General features: G+C 36.7%; 1 long non-coding RNA gene across 1 annotated transcript; it reads right to left on the minus strand.

The window, feature by feature from the left end:
* Nucleotides 1–15206: 15206 nt before the first annotated feature.
* On the minus strand, nucleotides 15207–18946 carry LOC147654793 (uncharacterized). The gene is made up of 4 exons (XR_015283145.1): nucleotides 18911–18946; nucleotides 18669–18798; nucleotides 18271–18352; nucleotides 15207–17278 (listed from the first exon to the last, which is right to left on the minus strand). It is a non-coding gene; the product is annotated as an uncharacterized LOC147654793 (long non-coding RNA).
* Nucleotides 18947–25518: the final 6572 nt, after the last annotated feature.

Consider the following 25518-nt stretch of genomic DNA (forward strand, 5'->3'; position numbering starts at 1 on the left):
GGAATATTTTAACACTACCTGCAGAGTATGAAATCAGAAAGGAATTATTCTGGCTATGGGACTTGTTTTACTTGAGAATTGCACAGGGTAATAATTCTTTTGCTGTCTGGGACTGAAAAATGTGATATTTGTCCTCCAGCTGCAAATGAGCACATGTACCTATTGTCATGGATTTGTGGACTTTATGTGAGGTGATGATGTTCCAAGTAAGTGCGGGTGCATGTTGTGGTTTGCACAAGTAGGAGCTGTGGCACGAGCCCCCAGGAGCGCGTGAAGAAATCTCTGCTATCATGGCATCAATCCATTTCTCCTTGGCTTCTAATTTATTTAAACTGCCTTGCTTTATGCCTCCTTTCAGGTATTGTGGATGTCTCACAATACTTGTCTTGACTTTCAAAATCAAGAAGATTATTACTGTTTTGATGTTAGTCAAACATTTGCATTGGCTGTGACTAGGGCAAGGTTGAACTGGCAGGTGAATGGTGTGAATTTAGGTATGAAAAGATTGTGTATGGATGAGAAAGCTAAAATATACTGATTTCCCCAGACAAAATAATGAAGGATTTTAGGGGTGATTTCTGAATTAACATTGTTTGGAAGGAATATATCTTTGCGTTTCCTACTGCAAAGTTTGTTGCCTTTATGCTTTGCTGTGGTATTTTTCTGGCTTTTACCAAAGTAAATTTCTGCAAGAGGATTTAACTTATGTGTGTGTTGTAGAATTTTTTTGTGGACTTGTGTTTGGTTTTGTTCTTAAAAAAAAATAAATTGTTGTATTGCCACCCTCTGTTGATTTACTAGATGTTTGGGAAAATATAATTTTCTCCCTGCTTTGTCATAGATAGGTTTTTGGTTTTTTTAATGAATAACTATGGAAACAATTTGCTATATTTCTGAAGAATGTAGATGGAAAATTATAGAGATTATGTTGATGGATCTAATTTACAGATATGTATAAATGTTGCTGCTGATGCTGTAAGCTTTGTCAGATAGTGCTATAATAATCCTTTTGAGTAACTTGTTGCATCAACCAAATCCAAATTATTTTGATCTGTTAATGCTTTAACTTCCCATCTCAAGATTACCACACAGCTGGCAAAACAGTTTCCCCTTTTTTGTCCTCAGAGGGAAGGGAAGCAGTGTCATCCACTCAGCTCTCAGTTAGATTGATTAATCTCAATACATTCTCCAGTTTCAGTTGTTTCCTCTATAATCTGGTTGATACTTTGAAATTTATTGTCTGTTACTCTTTTTCTTTTGGCAGCCCCCTTATCTACAGCTTTGCCAGCTATCTGTAACCCTCTGGGAGGCCCTGTCTGCTGAATCAAGACCACTTTTCTGCCACTGGGTTTTCAGGTGAATAGGAAAGAGTTTTTTGCAGCTGTTTTTTTATATTTCTTTTACTTTATAGTTGTCCCTGTTGCTGTGTTGCTGAAGGCTAGCTCTGATATAGACTCAAAGAGAGCAATAAGGAATATAAAATGCTTACAGGAAAGGAAGGCACTACAGATTGACATCTGACCTTATTCAAATCCATGTACAGGAGCTGAATCTTGCTTCCTCTTTTGGCCACCCACTGTCACGGGTCTCTGAAGTAAAAGAAGCACATAGAAAATAAATCCACTTTTACTGAACAGCTTTAAAATTTGCTGCATGCTCTTAATACTTTCTTCTCAAAGACATCTCTCTAATAGCATGAATATGCACAGTGTTAAGGTGAGGTAAACCCAATTGTGACACCACTTTCACCCTGGGAGTCTCCCAGAGAATGCAGGTAATAGAAACTCAGCCTGGTGATACTGGTGTTGCTTTACAAGGCTGGAAAAAGAAGCCAACCAAATGTGCCTGTACAGTTATAAATAATCCTCTGTCAAATTTGGTGTGCAATTTTGAAACTAGATGCAGAAGACTATTATTTCTGCCTCCTGTATGTTCTGCCACTGATTATACAGCACTAAACAAAGATGGGTGTGGATTTGTTGACCTATTTATTGTGAATATAAACCTAGCTTATCTTTGTCTCCCTATCGTCTTTGCAGAATACTGGGAATGACAAATAAAGCTAAAATTAATCACCACACATGAGCATTATTCGGCATGATAAATTGTGGTTTTAATGCATCAACAGCCCAGTGACACATCAAAGACTTTGGGAGCAATCTAGAGGAGAGTACTGAAGGATTTTCTTGGACGATTTACTAAATTCTTCCAAAGTGGAAAAAGCATAATGGGAAAAAAAATATGTTTGAAAATGAAAGCTATCCAATAGGCTGGTTGGAGATAACTTCTTGGAACTGCATATGAGATAATTGTGAGCATGGAACAAAGTTGTGAAGAGCCTGTAGAGAGGGAGTAAATACCTGATGAACAATGCAGCAAATGGCAGAGCTCTGAGAGTGATTCAGAGATGTGACAATCGGGAGAAGTGATCATCAAGTGTGATTACTATCTAAATACAGAATAAAGGCTACAGAAGAAGCCTGTAGGGTTTGTGTTTTTTGTTTTTTTGTTGGGTTTGATTTTTTTAATTTTTTTTTTTTTTGTGGGAGCTTATAGATGGAAGAGTTGCTTCTTCATAGAAAAGTTATGGAGGGAGAAACTGCAGCATGTAACAATGATGGTTATATCAGTATTTGAAGAGGTTTGCTTTGAAGATGATGCTCTGTTTATACCCAGCAGGCAGAGCAGGATGGCAGTACTCATGGCTCTTGAGATATAATATAGCGATGAAGGTTTGCAGAAAAAAAGTTTGTTAAGCTTGATATGAAATTATCAATTATTAGACTATAGAATCATAGAATGGCTTGGGTTGGAAGGGACCTGAGAAATCATCTAGTTCCAGTCCTCCAGATACGGGCAGGGATACCTTGCACCAGACCAGTTGCACAGAACCCCATCCAGCCTGGCCTTCAATACTTCCAAGGATGGAACACCCACAACTTCTGTGGGCAACCTGTTCCACCTTCACAGTAAAGAATTTCCTCCTAATATGTAGTCTAAACCTACTCTCTGTCAATTCAAAGCTATTACCCTTTGTCCTGTCGTTCCACGTTCTTGTAAAAAGACTCACCTCACCTTTCTTGTGGGGTCCCTTAAAGTGACCACAATCTGGTCAACCCAGAACTTTCTCTTTTTGAGAGGGAACAATCAGGTAGACAAAATTATATTTATAATTGTATAAGAATAGGTGTACAGAATTAAGGTAGATCTTTGAGGAGTCTGCAGAAAAATTATATTTACATTTATGACTGTATATTAAATAAGTCATATCCTAAGGTGCAAGAGGATATAGGTGAGAATCCTCAGAATCTGGAAAACACAAAGATGAGACATTCTAATTGAAAAAATGAATATATGGGACATAAAACTGGATGACTAAATGACCTTGGGGGTTTCTGAAAGAAATGTAAAGGAGTATGACTTCTCATGAGTTCAAAAATAAGAGTTTTCAATTTTGCTGGTGAAATAGACTTTTTGCAATTTAGTGTTTGTTCTGTGTAATCCAAAATAATATTTTCTTTGAATAAATTTTTGACTGTTCAAGAAACGCAATGTACTTACAAATGAAAGCAGTTCAATGTGAAAACTGACTGTTTCATGGTGAAATTATTTTAGTAAGTAATGTTGACTCTCCACATAATAGCCAAAAAAATCTTGGTGCAAAATTACAAATATTTTTTCTGCTCTAATGGAAGGCAAATCCTTCTGCAAAATGGAAGGGTCATATCAGGAGATCAGACACTGAGGCTGTGGTGTTAGGAAATTAGTACTGGTACTATAAGCTGAATAGTTTCTTCTCTTTACATGTTATACGTATGAAGAGATTCACACAAGCGTTTGGTTGTCAATGTATACATTGTTCCTTTTGTGTTGTGAAGATTAACCATATTGAATAGTTAGAAATAGGCAAGGGTTTTTAATTTCTATTGACAGCAACAGAAAGGAATTATTATTTAAGAATGTTTTTTATTTGCAAGTGCCTACCATTATATTCTGATTGGAATTTCTACTTAAACTGGTGACTAACCAGCCTCCAAACTATGATCTGCTTCATGGCCCAAGCACTGATCTGGAACATGTGTGGCCCAAATTCAAATTCCTTCTCAAACTTAAAAAAAATGACAAGATGTAGTGGTGGGTTTGAACCTCATTCCATAAACAGAATGTCTTCACTGTCAATCTGTCTATAGTATTTTCGGGTGTTAATGTCTAATTTATATTCTAAAAAATACCTCTATGGAGCTTACTTTATTCTGTTTTAATTTACAAGTTGTTTCTGTCCAGTGTGATATATAGTGTTAAGCCTGCAAACTGCAGAGCAATTCAAGCTAAGTATCCTAGGTATTAATAGGGTAGGATGTTTTATTTGCATGGTTCTATGCACTAAATATTATCCGCTTTTCAAGTCCACTGTGAAAAACATGTGGTGAGAAGGATGCTGAAAGGAGGCAGTCTGGAAATACAACTAATTACTGCATGTGAAAATTTATCATCTTATATCATCAGTCTGTATGTGTTGGAAGAAATTAATCAGTATGCAAATTCCTTCATTATTTCCATTTTCTTATTCAAAATAGCTTGTGAACTTTGATTTTATTGTTAGCATTCATGAAAGAATCTAAATGTTACAATGCTACAGTACAGCAAGGCTCTATTTGCATTATATTCAATCAGTAACTGCTATGGGGACTGCCATCAAGCTTTTTACACGTGTTTCCACATACTTTGCAAAGAGCTTGTTGGAGAAACTGTGGGACAGAGAGGTTAAGAGACACCTGAAATCTCAGAGTGAATCAGAAGCAGAAGCTTAGGGAGTCTAGGTTTGATTTTTTTTATTGTCCATTTATTCACTGGATCATAGTCTTGCTCTTAAATTCCTAATCCCTTTGTAAGTAACTGATGAGATTTTGCTGGTTTGGACAGCTGGATGGCATGTGTTATTCAAGTGAAACTGCATTTTTTCACACTCAGGAGTTAATAATGTAACATGTCTTACTCGGTGGGTGTTTAAAGTTTCTGTAACCAACAAAAGTGAGAAGAGAGCCAAAACAGCAACTAAATCCTTACACTAAAACAATGAAAATTCCAATTTTAAATAGCACTCCCTCAAATCCTATTTTAATTTAATTTTTATTGAAATATTTCAGGAGGAGATATTAAATAACCACAGGGGAAATAATTAATGAAAAAAATAAGTAGACATTCCTACAGAAAGAATCAGCATTTGAGAAACTTTATGCCTAACTCCTGTGTTCTCCTCTCTTGTGAAAATGCATTCTATGCAATTTTTTCAGCATGTTGAAAACTCCTGTTTACTTGTCTCAGCCTCATTCTCTGGCGGCACAATTGTTTGAGAATTTTTAAAACTAGTTAATTTCTTGTTGGCTAAGACATGAATGGTCAATCTCTGTTTAGTCATACTATAATTCTGCTGATTTACTGGCAATATAGGATATTGCTTATGAATTGAAAAAGGTCTAGATCTTGCAATCATATCTACCTGTAAAAGTGATGGATGGTCCCTCACAGCTTTTGGCTCTGGCAGAGCACCATTGGCCAGACCACTCCAGGGCAGAGCTCTCACTCAGCACTTTCAGTGCTGCTACATGCTGGAAAAGTGCAAGTTTAATAGTGCTGACCACAGCAGTCTTGGCTTTGGGTCCTGTGGGTCAGGCACTGAGAACTGGCACTGCTTGGCTTGCACTACCCTGAGGGCAACCAGAGCTCAACAGGGATGCAAACAAGGGAGCTCTCCTGTGAAGAGCCTTTAAGAAATATTATCATATAGAAAGACATCACCTTTGAGAAATGTGAATTTTTGGTACTTAAGGAACTATTGATAATGTCAAAAAAATCTCCCCAAGGAGTAAATTTTGAGCAGTAAACTCTCAGTTGGAAGCACACCTCACTCTAGAGATAATCAGTTGGTTAAACAAAGCCTTGAAGGAAGTGAAAGACAAAACCCTGTTACCAAGGAAAAGTTTATGTGGTAACTCACAACTATTGATGAGAAATACATTATCACTGTAATCTGTTTATTTATTTTCTTTTACAAGAAGTGCACTAGGCCAAACAACTGGAACAGAATTTGTTTATAATACATGTAGTAACATAAAAAAAAAGATTTGGAAAGACACATACTCAGTGTCACAAAATGTTACAAAATTGCTGCCTTTGCAGAGTTCGCAGGAAAACAGGAAATAAGTGAATTTAAATTTACATGAGAAGCAGAAAATAAATTTGAAAATAACCTTTGATGCAGAAAAATATAGAGTGCTGCATTAGACGCTGGAGCGGATCAGATTTTCAGCCTAATTGTAAGATACAGTGAAGGCTAGAGAATGAGCTGAGAAAGTGATCCTTAGAGGAAGTGATAACATGAAAATTCATGAACTGTTTTGAAAGTCAGACTTCTCTTCAATTTGTGTTCAGAATTTCTCTATAATAAACACAAGTATTCTTGCATAAATTATGCTAAAATTATGGTATGAAGTTAAGTACCAAATGCTGTGTATTACCATTCTTGGAGTTTAAAGACTTGGAACACAAAGGTCCATTTACTTTTTTATTATCTTTTTTTTTTTTTTTTCTTAATTTCCTTCAAGCCAGGAAGAATTGGTAACCATGGAATTTAGTCTTAAAACAGTTCCAAACAATATAATTACTAAGTTTTTTTCCTATTTTGGGACAAATGGTGTGAATCAACAAAACACTGCAGAAGTCAGCTTTCTACACAAGTTGCTGACAACAAAAAACTGGTTAATAAGAAACAGAAGCTTCAAAAAGGACTTCTAGGGATGCTAAACCCCAGCCCTCTCAATTTCAGGCACGTTGAGAACAGAACTTTGGCCCAAAAGGTCAAATCCTAGAATGTATACTCTGCCCATCTCCCTCCACTAAATAACTCTCTTCTCAAATGGGAAGCTTGGCATTGATAGCAAAACGCTCAAAGGGAGAAATCCAAGCTGTATTCAGAGTACAAAGTCATATTGTGGGAGGTTTTGATATCGAGAGATTTGGATGGTGATATTTCCAGCTGTTTACATGAATCCAGTTGCACCCATCAATACTAAACTGGCTCTCCCTTTTTCCAGAAAGAATGTCTTTTGCTTATGTTTCCAAAGAAAGATTTGTAGGCAACCAGGGTCTGGTCGTTTTCAACTATTTCCATTCCCCCTCACCCTCTAGAGGCTCCACTGCCCTGAAGAGAAAGCCTATCCATTCTTGAAATTTAGTAATGTGGCCTGAACATTTTTGCAGAAGTAGCAGCCACCAGTATTCCTGTTATGCTAATGTCCATCTTGCTGCTGGAATCTTGTTTTTGCTATTTCCACTAATCCTTTTAAATAAGACGAAACTACAGAACTGACATCTGTGCTTCCCTGAAAACAAAGCGAAAGCCCAAACTCAGACAGTGAAATTTTTAAATGTTACTGCTTAAGCCTCTGAAAGGAAATTTGCTTCATGCCTTGAAATAAAAATGCCTGTGCTCAGATCCAGACAGAATACTTTGTGATTCCCATCCCCCCCTCATCTGTGAATACTTACAAAATCACCGACTCTCATTTTAGTTTTCCAAATGATGGTAAGACAAATTTACAAACTACCTTTTTCAGAGTAGGATCACCCCTCTAAGAATATTTTTATCCCCTCTAAGGATATTTTTACTATATTTCCTTGCTTTTCACTCGTTTTCAAACTGAAGTTAAAGATATGCCATTCCACTGAGTACTTATCTCCAGATATTTTATTTAAATTTATTTAAATCTCCCTTTCTAATTGGATATAATAGTCCCTGGTTACCTGAGGATTATCAGTGATTCACTGATGTTGGAACATGTTTTAACCAAATCAGCAATGTAGCATTTAAAAACAAACACATTAAATCAAAGGAAAGAATGGATTATTGACCAGCTACACATTCATCTTGCAAGGCTGAATCCAGGAATAAACAATTTGAAGTGTTTAGCCATGATTTTCAGATGATAGTACAAAAAAACACCTTCCAGTAGCTAAAACTGCATAGTACCTCAGAAATTTTGCTGTATTAATCTGGAAATTAACCTGAGGCTTAATCTGGAAATAATTGTTGAGGTTTTTGTAGTTTGCATCATGGTTTCTTTTGAAGGCAGTGTGAATTGCTGCTTTCATACGAGTGAAAAAATGTTGTACACATTGGAATCCGATCTTAATCCTTTAAAGTTCATGTGCAAATATCTACAAATATTCTCAGTTTCTGTTCTGAAAAAAAAATAAAAATAAAGGGATAGAGAACAGAGGGGACTGCGTAATTTAATCCAGTTTGCTGCTATTACCAAACAAATCCACTGAACTCCATCTTGCACTTAATTAAAGTGTTTTCCCTCTCTGCTTCTGCTGAAGGAGGGTTCCAAAGTTTGAGTTCTGTCTTGTTTAGAAATATTCTTCTCACTTCTGACTGAAATTTAATTATGGTCACTTTATAACCATTTGGTATTCCATTGACATTGACCCTAAGTTTGAATAGTTCCTTTCCCCTCCCTTCTGTTTATCTTTTGAGCTATTAATAGAGAGCTTTAAGATCCATTGTTGGACTTCTTTTCCTCTGGGTGGACAATCTAGCCTTCTTTTAGTCTTTACTAACATCAGCTCTCCAATTCCTTGATCACCTTAGAAATCCTTCTCTGTATCTGTTACAGATTGAATCAATTTGTATTGCCCATTTGAGATGAGGGTTGTGCACAGTATTCAAGGTAAGGTTTTACTGAGGCCTTGTAAAAGAGGATGATACTTACAAACATTTCTTTTGCTGTATTACCTACTTCTGTATGGTTAATACCCTCTTTTAAAACATGAATTTTTTGTCTACTTTCCAAGTACATGAGCCAAAATACTCAATATATGTGTGTGTGGTGGTTAAAGAGGCAGGAGGGATTTCAATTATCTTTTATTAAAACCAGCTCTTCAGTAATTTGCTTTCATGGGTGTAAGAAAACATTGACAATAGGAAGTTATTCTGGATACATGAAAAATTCTGTAAGTGAAATTCAGATTCTAGCTTTTTCTTGTTACAGACCAGTACACAAACCCAGGCTGCTGAGTTCTGGACTATTAGTTTTAGTTTAATATATGTCAGGAAAAGAAAGAAAGCAAAAACTCTTGAGTTCTCCAAATTGCAGTGGCATCTGTTCAGTAAAAAAAAAGAAGTAATGTATAAGTAAATGAATACTATCAACATATGGTGACAGTTCCTAGATGTGTTTTGGCATGGAACTAAAGTAAGGAGGGCTGAAGAAATGTTCAAGCTAATGGATAATCCTGGTTCAAACAAGCTCAGCAGGTAGACACTTTTGGAGTTTTTTCATGACTTACTGAGGTATGTGGAAACCGTTTTCGTCATATGTAGGAGTGAGAACGATCAGGTGAGGCTCCTGGTTGATATCATGGCATTTCCTTTTTGCTTTTATGAAAAATGGTTTCTCTGTATAGGAAAGAGTGGCTTGTGACCTACCTTTCTGGCAGGCTGCCCCCCTGCTGACCTGCAGGAAGCAGAAAAAATGTATGTGGAAAGTGTTTAATTCATCTTCCTCTAAACCCAAGCACTCTGGGTTGGAGCTAAGGCTTTCTCTGCTAAGAGGATTTCCTAGGCAGTTCAGCAGAACCCCGTTCCAGCAACCTTCAGGCCATGGAAGTAAAAATTAAACCCCAGCTTTTCCCAGCTGAATGAAATCCCTGCAAATCTCTGGGTCAGGAGAGTATGAATAAGTAGACCATCTCTTAAAATGGGGCTATTACCTATATGCCAGGTATTGCCTTTCTCTTGGAGCTTTCCTAGCTCTCTGTCAATAGCATCTCTTTGAGATATATTTTTAGCTCATAGTCTTCCAGGCATTGATTTATGGATCTGATGCTGGAAAAAGTCCTGGTACCATTGCTGCTGCCTGGAGCCTTGCTGAACCTAATTTAAACAAATACCTTGATTCCTTTTTGTGTTCTGTCTCTATAGACATCTTCTTGGGTCTGTCTTTTCAGAACAGATCCTGCTTCCTCCAGGCAGCGCAAGCGGTAAGCACCTGCACATGTACCTGTGCTGACACCCTTTATGTGCTCTCTTCCATCAGCAGGCAGGAACACAGGCACATCTGACCTGCTTGTCTCCTGTCTCCGAAGTGGAGCTGCAAGTTTGTCAATGATTAACTGATTTAGCTAGTTTTCCTGGATTAACTGATTTAGCATGGCAGATCTGGTAAATGCTGAGTGGAAGCCAAAATAAAATTAGCTTTGTTTTCTTTCTATCTTCAAAATAACTGGGCTCAAATCTGTAAAAACCCTGTAATTAGCTAAGTGTCAAAGGTCCACCCTGCATCTTTTTTGAAATAGGCAATTTGGAGATTAAGCAAAGGTTTTTCCAATTCTTATGGCAGTTCACCTTTAAATAACTGCTGTCTACTTAGCCCTGAATAATTGATCATTTTAAATGAGCTGGGGTAGTTTTAAACTAACTATGCTCACAGTAGGTTCTTGTTTTGTGGGAGATTTATCAAGGTGGTCAAGTACTAATAATTTTTATAAAACACCCTAGGTCTTAGGCTGGCCCACCTGCGTTGTAGTGCTTGTTGAGATTTCATTCTTTCAGATATGGAAAAGAATTTCTGAGAAATGAAAAATAATAATAAAAAAAAAATCTAAAAAACCCCAAAATGTGTCCAGATGGAGGAGAAAACGAAGAGAATTCATGCTGCCAAAATTCAGGAACTGAAACAAGGTGCTGAGGTTAGGTTTGTACACAGGGCTCCCTGTGTAGTCCATGCTGAGTAGAGGTGCTAGCCTCCCTCCTCTAAAGGTAGTGGCACTGAGGATTAGACTCTGCACCTAAATTTAAGGTTTATATGAGACTAAACCTAGACTTACCTAAAATTAAGACGGTTTCTTTGCACCTGTGTCCTCTTACCATGCCAATATGCTTTCTAGAGGCAGGGGGCCAGTCAGAGACTGACCTCTGTCTGGCAGAGAATGACCATGAGGAAATGAAGATTTAAGCTGCAGACGGATCACAGTAGGGGCAGAGGTATTGTTTCAATGAAAACTGCAATATATTGTTTAGTAGGTCAGCCAACTTTAGGGTAAAGATTCAAAGTGTCACCACAGGATAACTGTTTATGGGCAAAGAAATACAGTAATAATAAGATAACCAACTGTAAACTGTGTATGCTTATACAAGCAAAACTTAAATAACTTTTCTTGTCCTAATAATTTTCAACTAGTTTGTGCATTTGTATACAGGAACTCTCTAATCAATTTCTCCAGGTCACTCATCATGCTCAGGAACATGCTTGTGTTTGGAAAGCAGCCATTGGAATTCTGTGTCCAAATCCCTTTCACTTCTTGAGATGTACGTAGGGCTTCTTCTCCAAGCCTTCAATTCTTTGTATAGCTGCTTGTACTTGAAGAAGAGGTGCAGCAGATCAGACCATAATGGTGTTTGCACTCATTTTGAGGTAGATGGCTAATAGGAGGTGTGAGGCAGCAGGGTTGGAATCTTGTGACATGGATGATGAGGCACAAACATCCTGAGCTACTTCTCTAAAAGGATTTCTATCTTCTGAAAGACCTTCAAGGTTCACTCTTCTCTTGTGTACTGACTGACAGGTTGCATTTCAGGTGAAGAACTGGTTGTGCACATCTGGAACCATTCTGAATCATTTACCTCATGGTTTTTAAGATTACTGTAACTCATAATAGTTTACATGATGGGTTGAAATTTATTGCTGAGCTGGAAGTAGCTAGATTCATTTTTTTTAGGGGACAGTAGAACTTAACGTTCTATTAACAAAGCTGAGTCAATCACAGAGCTGTAAAATGGAGAGAAATAATTTATCCTAAAGGTCTAGTGAAACTTGTGTAGCATCATTGCAACCCACAAAATATTAATTTTTACTTATATATTATACGATAAAAGTGTCACAGGTTGTCACCTAAACACGTGAAGACTAACACAAAAAGTGGTATTTTGCAATTCTGTACTTACTGAATCTACCATCTGACGTGTAACCAGGGTAGGGAGCTCCTCTAGAGAATTCACTATTACAGCATGCTTTTCTAAAAATTGCTCTTATTGTTGTCTCTTTGTATTGTACCTTTTCAAAGACTAGCTTCTCCTGCTGCTTTTCTTGGTTTGTTCTGTGGTTCTCACAGTGTATGAGACATCTGTCTGGCTTAATTTAGTAGAAAAAAAAGAAAGTGCAAAATAGTTAGATTTCTAAGGTGGCAGCTTTAGCAAGAGAAAGAAAACCAATGTTATTTATATTACTAGGCAGTTTACTCTTCCAGTGCAGCAATTAATGCTTTTTTGCTGCCAGCACTTCCAGCAGTGATTCAGGACCTCTTAGTCACTGAGCAGGGGTGGACTGGGGATTTCTGTTGGCTGGCTCATCAGAGAAAAAGGATTATATCTGGCTAAAACAACGCTGAAATGTATCAGAAATGTAGGATGATGAAGGGAAGCTGACCGGTGATTTTTGAATTAATCAAAATTCAGAAGCAAAGATGGGAGATACCAGCGTATTTACTGTAATGACTTGGTCAGAATTTTGCAGCAGTTGTAAGCCTGGGCAAAACTTCACCTAATGTGTTGTCAAAGCTGTATTTTTCTCTAGTTCATAAACAAACAAAATATTTCTTCTGAAATTCCTGCGAAGTTGTATCTTTTTCTACTGTATGGATGTAGTTTGCCCTCGATGCTATTGACTATTTTCTACTGTGTATAATACAATTAAAGATATAGTAAGACGGTCGTCAGATTATTAAAACTTTGCTGTTAATTTCAACTGTGACTAGAAAGAAAGTTTCCCAATCTGAAGTTCATGAGTGAGGTAAAAAAACCCCCAGAATTTCAAAAGAACCTCTAGAAACAGCATCAAACTTAATAGTGACTCCCTATTTACCTTTACTTGGGCAGTAGTATCAAAATGTAGTGTCTTCTAGTGTTGTTTTGATAGTAAATTAGATTTTGTAATGGGTAGCAATAGAGCTGCAAACAGAAGCATTACAACCTTTAGCAGATACACAGCAAGAGAGATCCTTGAAGAACTTGACATATCCGGGTGGGCCATATCAAAATCAGCATGGCCAGCAGGTCAAGTGAGGTGGTTCTTCCCCTCTACTCCACTCATGATACCCCACATGGAATGTTGCACCCAGGGAACTCCAAGATAAGAACAATGTGGACCTTTGGAGAGAGTCCAAAAATCATCAGAGGGCTGGAGCACCTCTTCTGCAGAAGCAGGGTGAGAGAGCTGGGGTTGTTAAGCCTGGAGGAGAGAAGGCTCCAGGGAGCATCCTTCTGTTACCTAAAGTGGACCTACAGGAGAACATGGGAGAAACATTTGACGTGGGCATGTAGAGGTAGGATAAGGTGAAATGGCTTCACACTGAAGGAGGACAGATTTAGGTTAGATATTGAGCAGAAAATTTTCACTGTGAGGATAGTGAGGCTCTGAAACTCACGGAATCAGTGGCTACTCTGGAAGTATTTGAGACCAGGTTAGATGGGGCTTTGAGCAGCCTGGCTTAGTGGACGGTGTCCCTGCCCATGGCAAGGACTGGAGCTAGATGATCTCCAACTGAAGATATTCTCTTTTCTCCTATTCTAAATCAAAATATGTGTTAGAAATATGTGTTAGTACCATGATCTTAAGCTCCAGATTAATCGTATGATATCCCAAACCTTGCTTGCAAGAATCTGAAATGTGATTTGTAGCTCATTTGAGCCTAAAAAGTAATACATCTTGGAATAAGAGTGTGGGGCATCTTATCTCTTATTATTAAATCTTATTATTTTTATAATAGCTTTATCAGCTTTGGTATCTATATTTTTTCCTTCTTTCTGCATTTGTAAAGAAAAACCTGAATAGAAAAATATGGTTTTGAAAGACACAGTTCATGTATTAAAGATTTCTATACAGCAAACAAGACTAGGTAAAAATAGCACCAGAGCACAGAAAGTAAACCTGTGAGGAGTTTGTGTACCACTTTTATTTATATGCTCAGAGAAAGCTAATTAACACGCTTACCATAAAAAAAGAAGGTAAATAGGTTGGATGCTATTTTAAAAGCTATTGCATTTTCTAAATGAACCAATATTTAAAGTCTTCTCCTGACTTTTAGCTACTTAGACCCTACCCATAAATCCCAAACTAAGAGTATTTTACAGTGGCTTGCCTGATCAATCCAAAGTATCCACCCAGTCTTAATCTGGGGCAAAGAGCTTCAGGGATGTAATGAAGCAGAAAAATATACCTTTAGTTATACAGGCCTAGAAGTATTATACTGTCATAATTTACAAAGTTACTTAAATATTTCTTGTGAAATATTCTATATAAAATGGAAAATGAACTCCCATACATCTATATCATATATATATAATATCATATATACTTAAAGTTTGTATATGCCATTTCAAAAACATGTTCAGTCATCATGGTGTAAGTGACCTCTAATGCCATTGCTATGACTCTGGCTATCTCACTGCTATTTCCTCTGCACTGTCTAGAGATTATGACTGTATTGTAGTCTTGCAATCATTATTTCCATTTTTCTTTTTGTGATTTATCCTGTATCACTAAGGAACAAAGTCTGTTTAAGTATATTTTTATTATCCTAGTCTAAGATGGCTTTATGATTATGAGTTTCCACGATGCCTACTGGAAGTTCTTTGTTGCTCTCATTCAACAGCATTATTTTAACTCATATCATCCTATAATAACCAGGTGAATATATCACTATGTAAACAGCACACAAAATCATTTATTTTCCTCACTAGATTTTGACATTTTTTCCTTTAAAGGTTGATTCAGTGAAACAGAGCTAGATAGAGTAGATGGAGAAAAAATGTATTCAAAACTCTGGAGTGGCTGGTGTAATATTGAGCCACAGATTGCCTGTACCAGAAAAGATTCCATTTCCTTTGCATATTTCCTACAAGTTGGTCTGAAGATGTACTTGACTGGTATCTTAACATTCAATACACGCTGCTGCTAAACTTGCATTTTATACTTCAAAGTTCTGTAATTTCCTCATTTTATTATGAATGATTTATGGAACATTCTCTTAAAGTAAACATTGATAGCATCAGGTAGTCCCTTCAGAACAAATGAAAATAATAATATTTCTGTCAAAAGTAGATGGAAACAATAATAAGACAATACCTGCATCAAGTACAACTCAAATTTTGTTATTAATGCGTAAATTTTATTTATGTCTACAATATATTGAAATACAAATACTGTACACGATAGAAATGATAATGTGTTAGAAATATAAACTTTCTGCTTACATTTCTAGAAGGCATTGCATCTTACAGAAGCAGTTAGTATGCATCAACTGACATCTCTAATAAAATCTTTATGGGGAATCTGGAAGGGTGTTACCATAAAATAACTACAGCCTCAGAAAGGTTATAATCTGAGAATTACAGAGGTATTTATTACACTCCTCAGTTACCTGTGGGCTTTCTAAAGTCTTCAAAGCAAATAAATTAATAATTCTAAGTGAACAGAATATTAAAATAAAAGAATGCTGAATTTATTTTTTTAGTTTACTTCAGAAGATGAAAATAGCCTCAAATATGATTGTAGGCTGTGCTTGGAGTTTACGCAATGTGCACTTGATGCTGTTACGGCTATGACAGAAGGAAAAGGATTTCCATGTACCCTGGAATTTATGAAACTAGATACTGAAATAATTCTGTAAGTCTGGAAAATACACCCCTGAAAGTCTGGTACCCCTGTACCCCAAACCACTTCCCAAGTAGAGAAAACTGAAGCTTCTCTTTCCGAAATACGTGAATACAGAGAATTGCCTAATTTTCAAAGAAAAGAAAATTCTTTATATTTTTTGTACGTTTTTATATATGGATATACTTAAATACATGTATCTGTATCTGTCTGTACACATATGTCTGTTGGCTTGTTTAAAATTTTTAAACTCACTGGATAATAGAATTACCAGTTGCCATTGGAGAGCCAAAAACCTTATTAACACTGCATATTTTGTGACAGTAGGTGACCGAGGAGAAGGTACTGTAAATGTTTAAAGGGAGGTCAAGGCTCCTTAAAAGAAACAAAGTACCTTAGATTTTTAAACCCTTTTTTTCTTTTAATGTGCCTAGTAGAAGAGCTACTTCAACATGGTGTTTATCTTTTTTGGTTTTTTTCTTTAATAGTATCTTAAAACATTTTAGAAATAGAGCTCCATGATCAAGAGTAATTTGTTAAGTCCCTACAGAACACACATAAGTAAATGTGAATACCATAGGTGTTCTCGCCTTCTCTTCATCAGTGACAGTTCACTTGTATTTCTTTAGACTGACTCTGATCTTAAGAAAATCTAAGTTAGGTTTCATCAGTACTGATTATGTATTTTGGGCATTCCTGACATGGGCATTAAGCATTGAGTATAATAAAGGCTTGGATATCATCTCGTACTCGTAGAACAGCAATTTAGATTCACTGTTTTTCTCCTAGTTTCTGTACGGTGACAAGAGATTTTTTTTAAGGCTTATGTTTTTACAGTTAGTTTCTTAGGTTCCATATCAATTTCTAGCATAATTTTTATAAGATACACCACTGTAATGTAAATATTGTCCTATTTTCCCACCTAATTTTCACTAGCACTCTCCATGTATAGCTTTTTCCAGATGCTTTTTCAGATATTCTCTATTGCCCACTGACAGGTAACGAAATACAATATGCTAGAGGTCAGAGCTTTTGCCCCCGATCAAATTTTGGATGGCCTCTTTGAAAAACAGGCGGCAAGGGATTGTTGTCAGAGTGATGGAATTTGGAAGCCTCTGTGAGTCTGTGACAACTAAGTCACAGATACTTGTCACAGTTGTTCATTTTTTTCAAATTCAGCTTAGCCAGTATAGAGTTGGTAATAGCTGCAGTTTGTAGCAGCAGGTTGAGGGTTTGGCACGTCTAATGGTAAAATAGACTACTGCAAAATGTAAAGTACACATCATGCCAAAAATTGAATGTCCTTATTGCTTCATTCTGTGTCCCCCCTGATCTGCAGAGCACATAAAATAAAAAGCCTATCTTTGCCTTTTATTCAGAAGCCTGCTTGTGAGACCCTTCTGTTGAATTTCATCACCCAGTTAATTACTTTGTTGCTACGGTCTTTGGGTGTATGAAGGAATCTTCTGACTATTATTACATAACTTGAATTTCTGTTGAAGTAGATCCACTCTGAAATTAGTATCTTCAGAAATACTTGTGTGTAATACTTGAATATATCAGACCTGTGATAGTATTTCATAGGAAAAGACAGTAAGACAAATTTATACATCACATGGAAAATGCTGAGAAATAATGTTTGTTATTTAGTTCAGGCTACTTTAGATTTGTGTTTGGACCATGCAAAAGACTCAAATGAGGAACTGAACGTTGCCAGATCAAGTACTTAATTAGATGCTTAAAATAGTGTAAATACCTCTAATGAGGTAGTAACAAAGAGATAATTTGTGGATAAGCCAAAGAGGAGTTAGCATCCTATCACTACCAGAACTAGACATACTAAGTTTATATATATATTTATATGGGAATATAGCTTCAGAATGAGCTATGTAATCCTTCAAAATCTGTTCTGCAGTTGTAAAGCATAAGGTTGCATACAATGTGTACTTGGATATGGAAGAATGTGGGCCAGCTGGCATGAAACTGGTGGGAGAATGGTCAGAGTTTTTGGGAAAAGAAAAAGGAGACATTGTTTAACTTGAAGAGAATACTAAGGGCACAGATGAAGACCTCTAAGAAGAATAGAATAAATCTGTTTCTGTATTCCTGATGTGTTGTAATAGTAATGACCTTACATGGTAGCACTGGAAAATTTGTTTCCCTAGTGTAACTGATCTACATTGCCTTTGTGGCTGTGTGCTCTCAGAATCTCTTAGTGCACATCTTTTATAATCAGTCTAAAATGCAAAATATATGTCAGGATTGCTGTAAGTAATGTTGGGAGGGAGGAACACAGGTGACTTCTTGATGGCAATCCAACCCTATAAATCTGTGAAAGACACCCCTTTGTTAAAATTGAAAATACTGAGCTATACTAAAGGACTGTGTGGGTGACAGAATGGTTTTTCTTCAGTGTTTTTCCTCATTCTTTTTGCATTTTATTTATATACAATTTATTTTGCTACTTCATTGCTATTTTCCAGCAAGGACTGGAAAATGGCGCTGAGCTGAAGAGCAGAGAAAGCTGGAAAAAATGCCTCTTTTATAGGATGCTTACTTGACTCTTTGAAGCTAGTGGCTCCTCACAGGGTGCTGCTTTTGTGGCTTCGTAAGCAAAGCATCGTATGTGTGGCGATAAACTGTGGTAAAATCATCAGAAAAAGCTAAATTGCACCATGGGGAAAATTATGAAAGTGTTTCACTCTACAGCATTACCCTTGTTACAGTATTTGAGATACTAGCACAGGCTAGCCACATAGAGATTATCAAACCCCATCATAGGTTGTTTTCTGGCCTGTGCTCTTCTCACTAAGCACATACAATTCTAAAATTGTGGATTGGAATTTTAGATTACTTCCGAATGTAGGCAGCTTTTAAAGCATGGTGGTATGGTATAAAAACGCACTCGTTCTTGACCATACATGACTTTACTTGGAGTGGGGGGTGTCGTTGTACCTTCAGTGAAGGGCTGTGTTTTGTTCCTTTTTCATGATCCTTTGTTGCAGTGTCCCTTTAGGAGTTATCACTTCACCCTCCTCGGGCTAGCTCAATGTCACCGACCTGTGGGGGGACACCCCTCCGAATCCTGGGAATCAGAGGAGCAGCTTGTCGGAAAAGACTGCAGCGACAACGGAGGAGGCAGAATTCAGGCTCTCTTGAAGGGAAAAGCTCAAGGTCTATTCAGTCCTCACACAGACCTCCAACTTCACAGATCCTGCACCAGGAGAACCCCCTAAGCAGGGCTGACAGCAACTTAAATATAGGGGAGGAACAAGAGGCGGGGACAGATCTCAAACCAATGGGAAACAAGGGGGGAGTGTGAAGGGATCAGAGGGACATTGGGAAGAATCAATGAGGAAGGTTCAGGGAGGGACCTCCTCTGTCTCTGCCCTATCACTGGACCAGCCTCCCTGAACTTTCTAGAAGGTGGGAGGAGTAGCCAAGTGACTGACAGGGCCCAGAGGGGAGGAACAGAGAACATTCAGGAACAAGGGGCAGGTACCAGGGTGGATTGACAATTGGAGTAGGAGGGTACCACTTGGGTTAAACTAGTAACAAAAAACAAAGGGGACAGGGGAACAAACCATTAACATAACACCATGGGGAGCAAAATTAACAACACAATACAACAATCCTTGTATCTCTGTTAGTAGTTTGTTCAAATCATGTCTCAATTATGTTCCTGTTACCCTTGTTCCATGTGTACTTATACTGGTGTTTATATAGACATAAATAGACATGAATCTTCTTGTCTTATTGTGTAAATTCTATTAGAAAAAGGAATGCCATTTTCAATGTAATCTGTCAAGAGGTAGAAATATCAACTTTTTTTTTTTTTTTTTTAACACCTCCTAGTGGGGAGGAAAATGGGGAAAGTAACTCCCGTTTGATTCAATTTTAAGCATTAAAAAATATTTATAGTTTTATGCATTAGTCTCTGGTTACTTTCCTTCTGGAAAAACTTCCTGCATGTATAGTTGTCTATGCCTTGGAAAAGACATTTAGGACTATGTGATATTTTTTTTTTTTAATTTTTTTTTAATGTAGAATTATTATTTTTTTTTTATCTCCAGAGTCTGGTCTGCTGTAGTTAATCCAGTCTCAAACTATATTGCTGTGCTGGCTGAGTGCTGTTCAGGGGAAATAAAAGAAAAATTCAGCATTTTTAAATGTGGGGTAGAGATGGCAACAAAATAGAACTCTCTTTTTGTATTTGATACTGAACTAGCAAAAAGCATGAAACTTGCAGTAAGGAATTACGACTTTTTGATTCAGAAAGCTGGCTACTCTTGCTCTAGCAGTTTATATTCCAATATAACCTTTCTGGGTTTTAGATGTAAAAATACTGATAATTACATGAGACTTCAGGGAAAAAGTTGTTCTCTAGATAGGTAATTTTATGTGAGTGTAGGAATTGTCAGATTTTATTGAGCTGTGGTTTGTCATGTGTGTCCTGTCAACAATAGCTAGCACAAATAGCTGGTTTGGAAAGCATCACAGCTCCTTGGAGGCAGAATAGGATAACTTGTAGTCCTGTTCATCACTGGCCTGGGCTTTTGGATGGATTGACTTAAGCCTAGAAATATTAGGCTTTATATAATTTGCAAAAACAAAGATATTTTCTAGCAGTTCTCATTACTTGAACTACTCCTGGTATCTATTAGGTGTTCCTTGACTCTTTCTAAACTTTTGTTGTTCATACACTCTACTGTAAATTATTTTCAAAATTTTACATTATTAAAAAAAAAAATTGAACTAACTTATTTTTTTGGGGGGATTCCCTATGTTACTGTGAGAGGAACTGCTAATCTTTCTTGCCTATAGTACTGATTTTAATAAATATTGCACTCTACTGTCCTACAGTAGAGACCTACTGTTTTTTTATCACGCTTCGTAAGATTGTGTCCATTTGTATAATTCTTACTATCCTTCCTTGAATCCCACCTAAATGTCATTGACTGGTTTGGAATAAGCTACATATTAATTCAGATGAAGTTGTATTTCTCATTTATAGGAAAAGTATTGTATCTTTTTCAAAGGTGTTTTTCCCTAGTACTTATACAATATCTTGTTTCCCTGATTTGACCATAGATGCACCTTTATTTTCATAGTGGCAGTCAAATCCACTTTCTAAACTGATTCTGATAATCCAGAATCTTTGCCATTTGTATGAATGTGAGCAAACGTGGTTTTAAAGGGAATTGTTTTTTTTTTTTTGAATAACCAAATTAGACCTTGCACTTTAAACAAAATATATAATTAATTATTAAATGTGTATTTTTTACGGTCCTAAAATTCTGGAATTGTGGTTGTATAAATCTTGTGATACTCTAGTGGATACATGACTCAGGCATGCAATATTCTATTATTGTGTTTGCTCCTTTCTTTATTTTACAATTCAGAAGTTAGCTTCACAGGGAATGGTAGGAGCTATGCATTTCTGAAAATATCATTTCTATTCTTGGGATCACATTTCTCAATATCTTGGAGCTATACTAGAAACTGACTGTCCATTCTAGCTATCCCTTGCTGACACTCATGTGAGAAGACATGTTTTGCTAATCTAGAAAAACAGAGAAAAACAGATTTTTTGGTCCCCCTTGTGTAATGTGGGATACTTTAAACCACACAAAAGCATAAAACCTTTAACCATTTATAAATCTGAAAAACTGCATTTACAGAACAGATGTGGATCTTGTCTGAGTTTTTTAATCTGATTTAATCTAATTCCTTTATTACAGAGGTGTAATTCAACCATGTGAAAAATAGGATGTAGCTCTCTATGGAAAAAGAGAATCACAGAATTATTTAGCTTAGACAATATCTTTAAGATCATCAAGTCCAACTGTAAATGCAGCACTGCCAAGTGCACCATTAATCATGTCCCTAAATTCCACATCTACATGTCTTCTTAATATCACTAGGCGTAGTGACTCAACTATTTCTCTGGGTAGACTGTTTTAATGTTTGTCTCTGTGAAGAAATTTTTCCTAATATCCAATTTAAACCTCTCCTGGCACAGCCTGAGGCCATTTCTTCTTGTCCCATCACTTGTTACATGGGAGAAGAGCCCACCTGGCTACAGGCTCCTTTCAGGGAGCTCGTTTCAGAGCAACGTTGCCTCTGTGCCTACTTTTTCCCAGGCTAAAAAATCCCAACTGCATCATAACTCCCCCTCATAAGACTGATGTTGCTGGAACTGTAACTACTTAAATTTTTATTTTAAACCTATGTGAACCCGTGGAGACACTGGTGCATCATTAATTGTAGCAAGAAGTTGAGGACAATAATCTGTTAGTTCCTGTTTGTCTAATGTGTTCCTCTGTGAATTTTTCCAGGTTTGTAATTTTACTTTGTTCCCATAGCAATTGTATTACCACCCCAGAGAAAATGCAATAGGCTGCAAAGATGACCTTCCCAAAATTTATTAATTTTTTTTTTTTTTTTTTTTTTTGAAAGGAGTTAGAAATAGCATTTCAAAATCCTGGTATGTTAATTTGTTTTTTAAATGCCTACCACCAAAGTAGTTACTTTAAAGGAATGGTTCAACATCATTATTATTAGAAATTATAGAATGACTAATGTGATTCTTCTTTTCCATTTTATTTTTCTTCCCCTCAATATCCTTTTCTACATTTGTTTTCTTTAATGTTCACTGTGGAGGCTCAGTAATACCCATGAGTGGAAGCGAGGCTGGGAAGTTCATGCTTGCTGAGGAAACAGCATGTTTGCCAAAGTGTGTGATGGGCAATTATGTGGGTTCAGGGTAATTTTTTTCATATTCTATTAGTGTTTTCTTGTGGGTGGTTTTTTTTTGAGAGGAGATTATTTGTGTCTTAGTGCAGTATTAATGAGATTTTTTTCTGGAAAGGCACAGAACCCAAAACCCATTATTCATTTATTTAAAGGATATGAAAGCTGAAGAGGCAACACTGTGAACTTAGTTTAAGACTATTTCATGCTTGCCCTGGACATTTATATCTATTGCTTGGTTGTGCCCCGGCTATGCTTCCTGCTGGGGGATGAGATCACACAGGAGAGTGGTGTGGAGCAACTGGAGATGTTCTGCCACACAAGTGCTTTGCACTGTCCTGAACCTATGCAAACTCTGATGTATTTGTGGGGTCTGCAGTGACTAGAAGTAGTGGTAGTTGCCATTTGTTATGAAATAGGCTGTAAAAATACAAAATAATTTCACTGAATACCTCTATTCTATAAGATGCAGAATTCTTTTAGAAGCCTTCCAGCTGCTGAGACATCATTTCCTCTCTCCCCCTGCTCTCTCCTCCCTTCTCCCTTGAGTCCATTCAGGAATGGTTCTGAGTTATGTAAGTAAAAAGCTTTACTAAAAAATAAGGGAATAAAATAATAATAATTTAAAAAGTAGATGTAAAGGAAGGGAATGAAACTGGGGATGGGAAAAATTAATATAAAACCAGAAGAAAGGAGGCAAGAGTAGAAAAGTCAGTTGTGGCTTTAACTGTTAGAGAGAGTTCTTTTCCAGTTCTAGAAGAAGAGGCAAAGCTGCCAAAAGACTTTAACTACTCAACTGGTTTCATTTTTAAAAGTGTGTTCAAGTTAAAAACAAAAGATATTGAGGAAGTTGTGCATGTTGCATTTTATTTAGTTTTTTGTTTGTTTGTTTTTGGTTTTGTTGGGGTTTTTTTGTTATTGTTGTTGTTGTTTCCAAAATAATACAACTAAGGCCAAGAATATAATAAAACTCTTATTTTATGATACTTATTTTTAGTATCATACAATGGTTTGAATTGGAAGAGACTTTAAAGATCATCCTGTTCCAACCCCCTTGCCCTGGGCAGGAATGCCACCCACTAGACCAGTTTGCTCAATGATCCATCCAAGCTGGCCTTGTACACTGCTAGGGATGGGACATCCACAACTGCTCTGGGCAACCTGTTCCAGTGTCTGACCACACTCACAGGAAAGCAATTCTTCTATATGTCTGATGGAATTTCTCCTCTTTCAGTTTGAACCTATTACTCTTTGTCCTATCACTACAGTTCCTGATGAAAGATTAATATAATTTTTAGCAGTTAGATTTACATAAAATAAACTATCACTTTGGATTGCTACTTAAACATTTTCACATTTTCAAAATTCAAGTTAATTGTTAATTATTTGTATTCTATACTTAAATAATTTCTTTTACATGAGGTCCATGAATAACAGAAATTGTCCTGCAAATTTATCTTACAATAGAGATAAATGGATCTAAGGAATTTAATTGCTTGAAATTATTCTTGAATTTGTTTTGAATTTAGCAAATATTTCCATATAGTGATGCTCCCCTTTCTGCCCTAATCAGTAGATTAGGGGTTTGTATCCTACTCACAATTAAAATTTTTCCAACATAGTGCTGACTGAGAAGGTAGGTGCATTTTTGTTCTATTGGTACTGTTTGGCTTCATAAAAGATATTTAAATACTCATGCAGCTAATGAGATATGCTGTAGTTGGATCACTTTATGAGTTTTCACAAGATGGTGCTTAGGATGCAGTCTGGAGCAGATACTGCAGAGATGAATTCAAACTGATGTAGCTCAGTTTGAACTCATCTTTGAATTGATGAATTCAAACTGAGCACCGTCTTGTAGATGGGCAGCCCCCAGTACTGCCAGTTGATGTTGTTATACTTCATGATGTACTTCATATTCATGGAGCAGGGACTAGGAATGGGAATGTATTGCTGCGGCCCATAGATTGTAATGTCATTTCTTTCTGTGCCTCAGTAGGTATGCAAGTACGTTGCACAAAGGCAGAACATACTCCACATAAGACATTGAAAATTTCTCCTCCCCCATGCTTGATGATGTGGATTCAGTCATTTCAGGCAGGGTGAGAAAACAGAATGGGTTTTCAGCAGAACAAAGTAGATGCCCAAGTAAACTGCTCTGTTGTGCATCACAGGCTCATGCCCACATCCCTCCCATTTCCATTGCAGTTTTTTTATAGATCCCTCAGTCAGTAAATAGTCTTCTCCACGTTTTTGCTGCCCACTTCCCATTTAGGATCTAAATTTAAAAAAATGAAGCATTTTCTAAGCTGTAATCTTGGCCAAGTACTTATTACTAGTGGTATAATTATTACAATTATTTCTTATTGTTATTATTGTTCAGGATAAAATTATAAACTGCCTAAATCTTCAGTGTACAGGTTTTCTACCAGTACATAAATGTGCTCAGAAATGTTGTAATGGGAAAGCTAATTTGAAAGGAAGTGGGAAGAGAACTTAGGTGTAGTTATGTAGCAAATAGAGGTCAACTGAACTGGAATGAAAGGAAGGAAGCAAACAAGAAATGGTTATTTACTTATGCAAATTACCATCTTCTATTTTGTACAATACCTGAATTTGCTTATTATTTCCTATAGCAAAGACTAATATTGGCTTTTCCCCTTCTGTTCTCCACCCCATCATTCCCTCTTGTCTTTTTTTTTCGCTTATAAAGTTTTATATCCTCTTATGCTTTCATATAATTATGTTTACCTCTTGTGAAATAGGTTTCTGTGGGCCTGTTTGAAAAGACAGTTCTTTCTGTAACTACAATTGCATAGCAATAATCTCCTTTAGGTGGAATTTAGAGTATTCAAATGCTCTTGTAATTTTAATAATCAACCTTTATAGCCAGATTATAGCCGAATTTCTACTAATACCTTTGTATTAGCTATTGAACTTGTTTCAGTTGGCTGTACTTTATCCCTGTAATTGCAGCCTTTCTTTAATAACCTCATTATTTTGTAGCTTTGTCCGTGTGATAGTCTTTCTCTTCTCTTGAATTTCTGAAATA

This window comes from Cyanistes caeruleus, chromosome 2 (assembly GCF_971803275.1).
Source record: "Cyanistes caeruleus chromosome 2, bCyaCae1.hap1.1, whole genome shotgun sequence".
In the NCBI taxonomy this organism is placed as follows: domain Eukaryota; kingdom Metazoa; phylum Chordata; class Aves; order Passeriformes; family Paridae; genus Cyanistes; species Cyanistes caeruleus.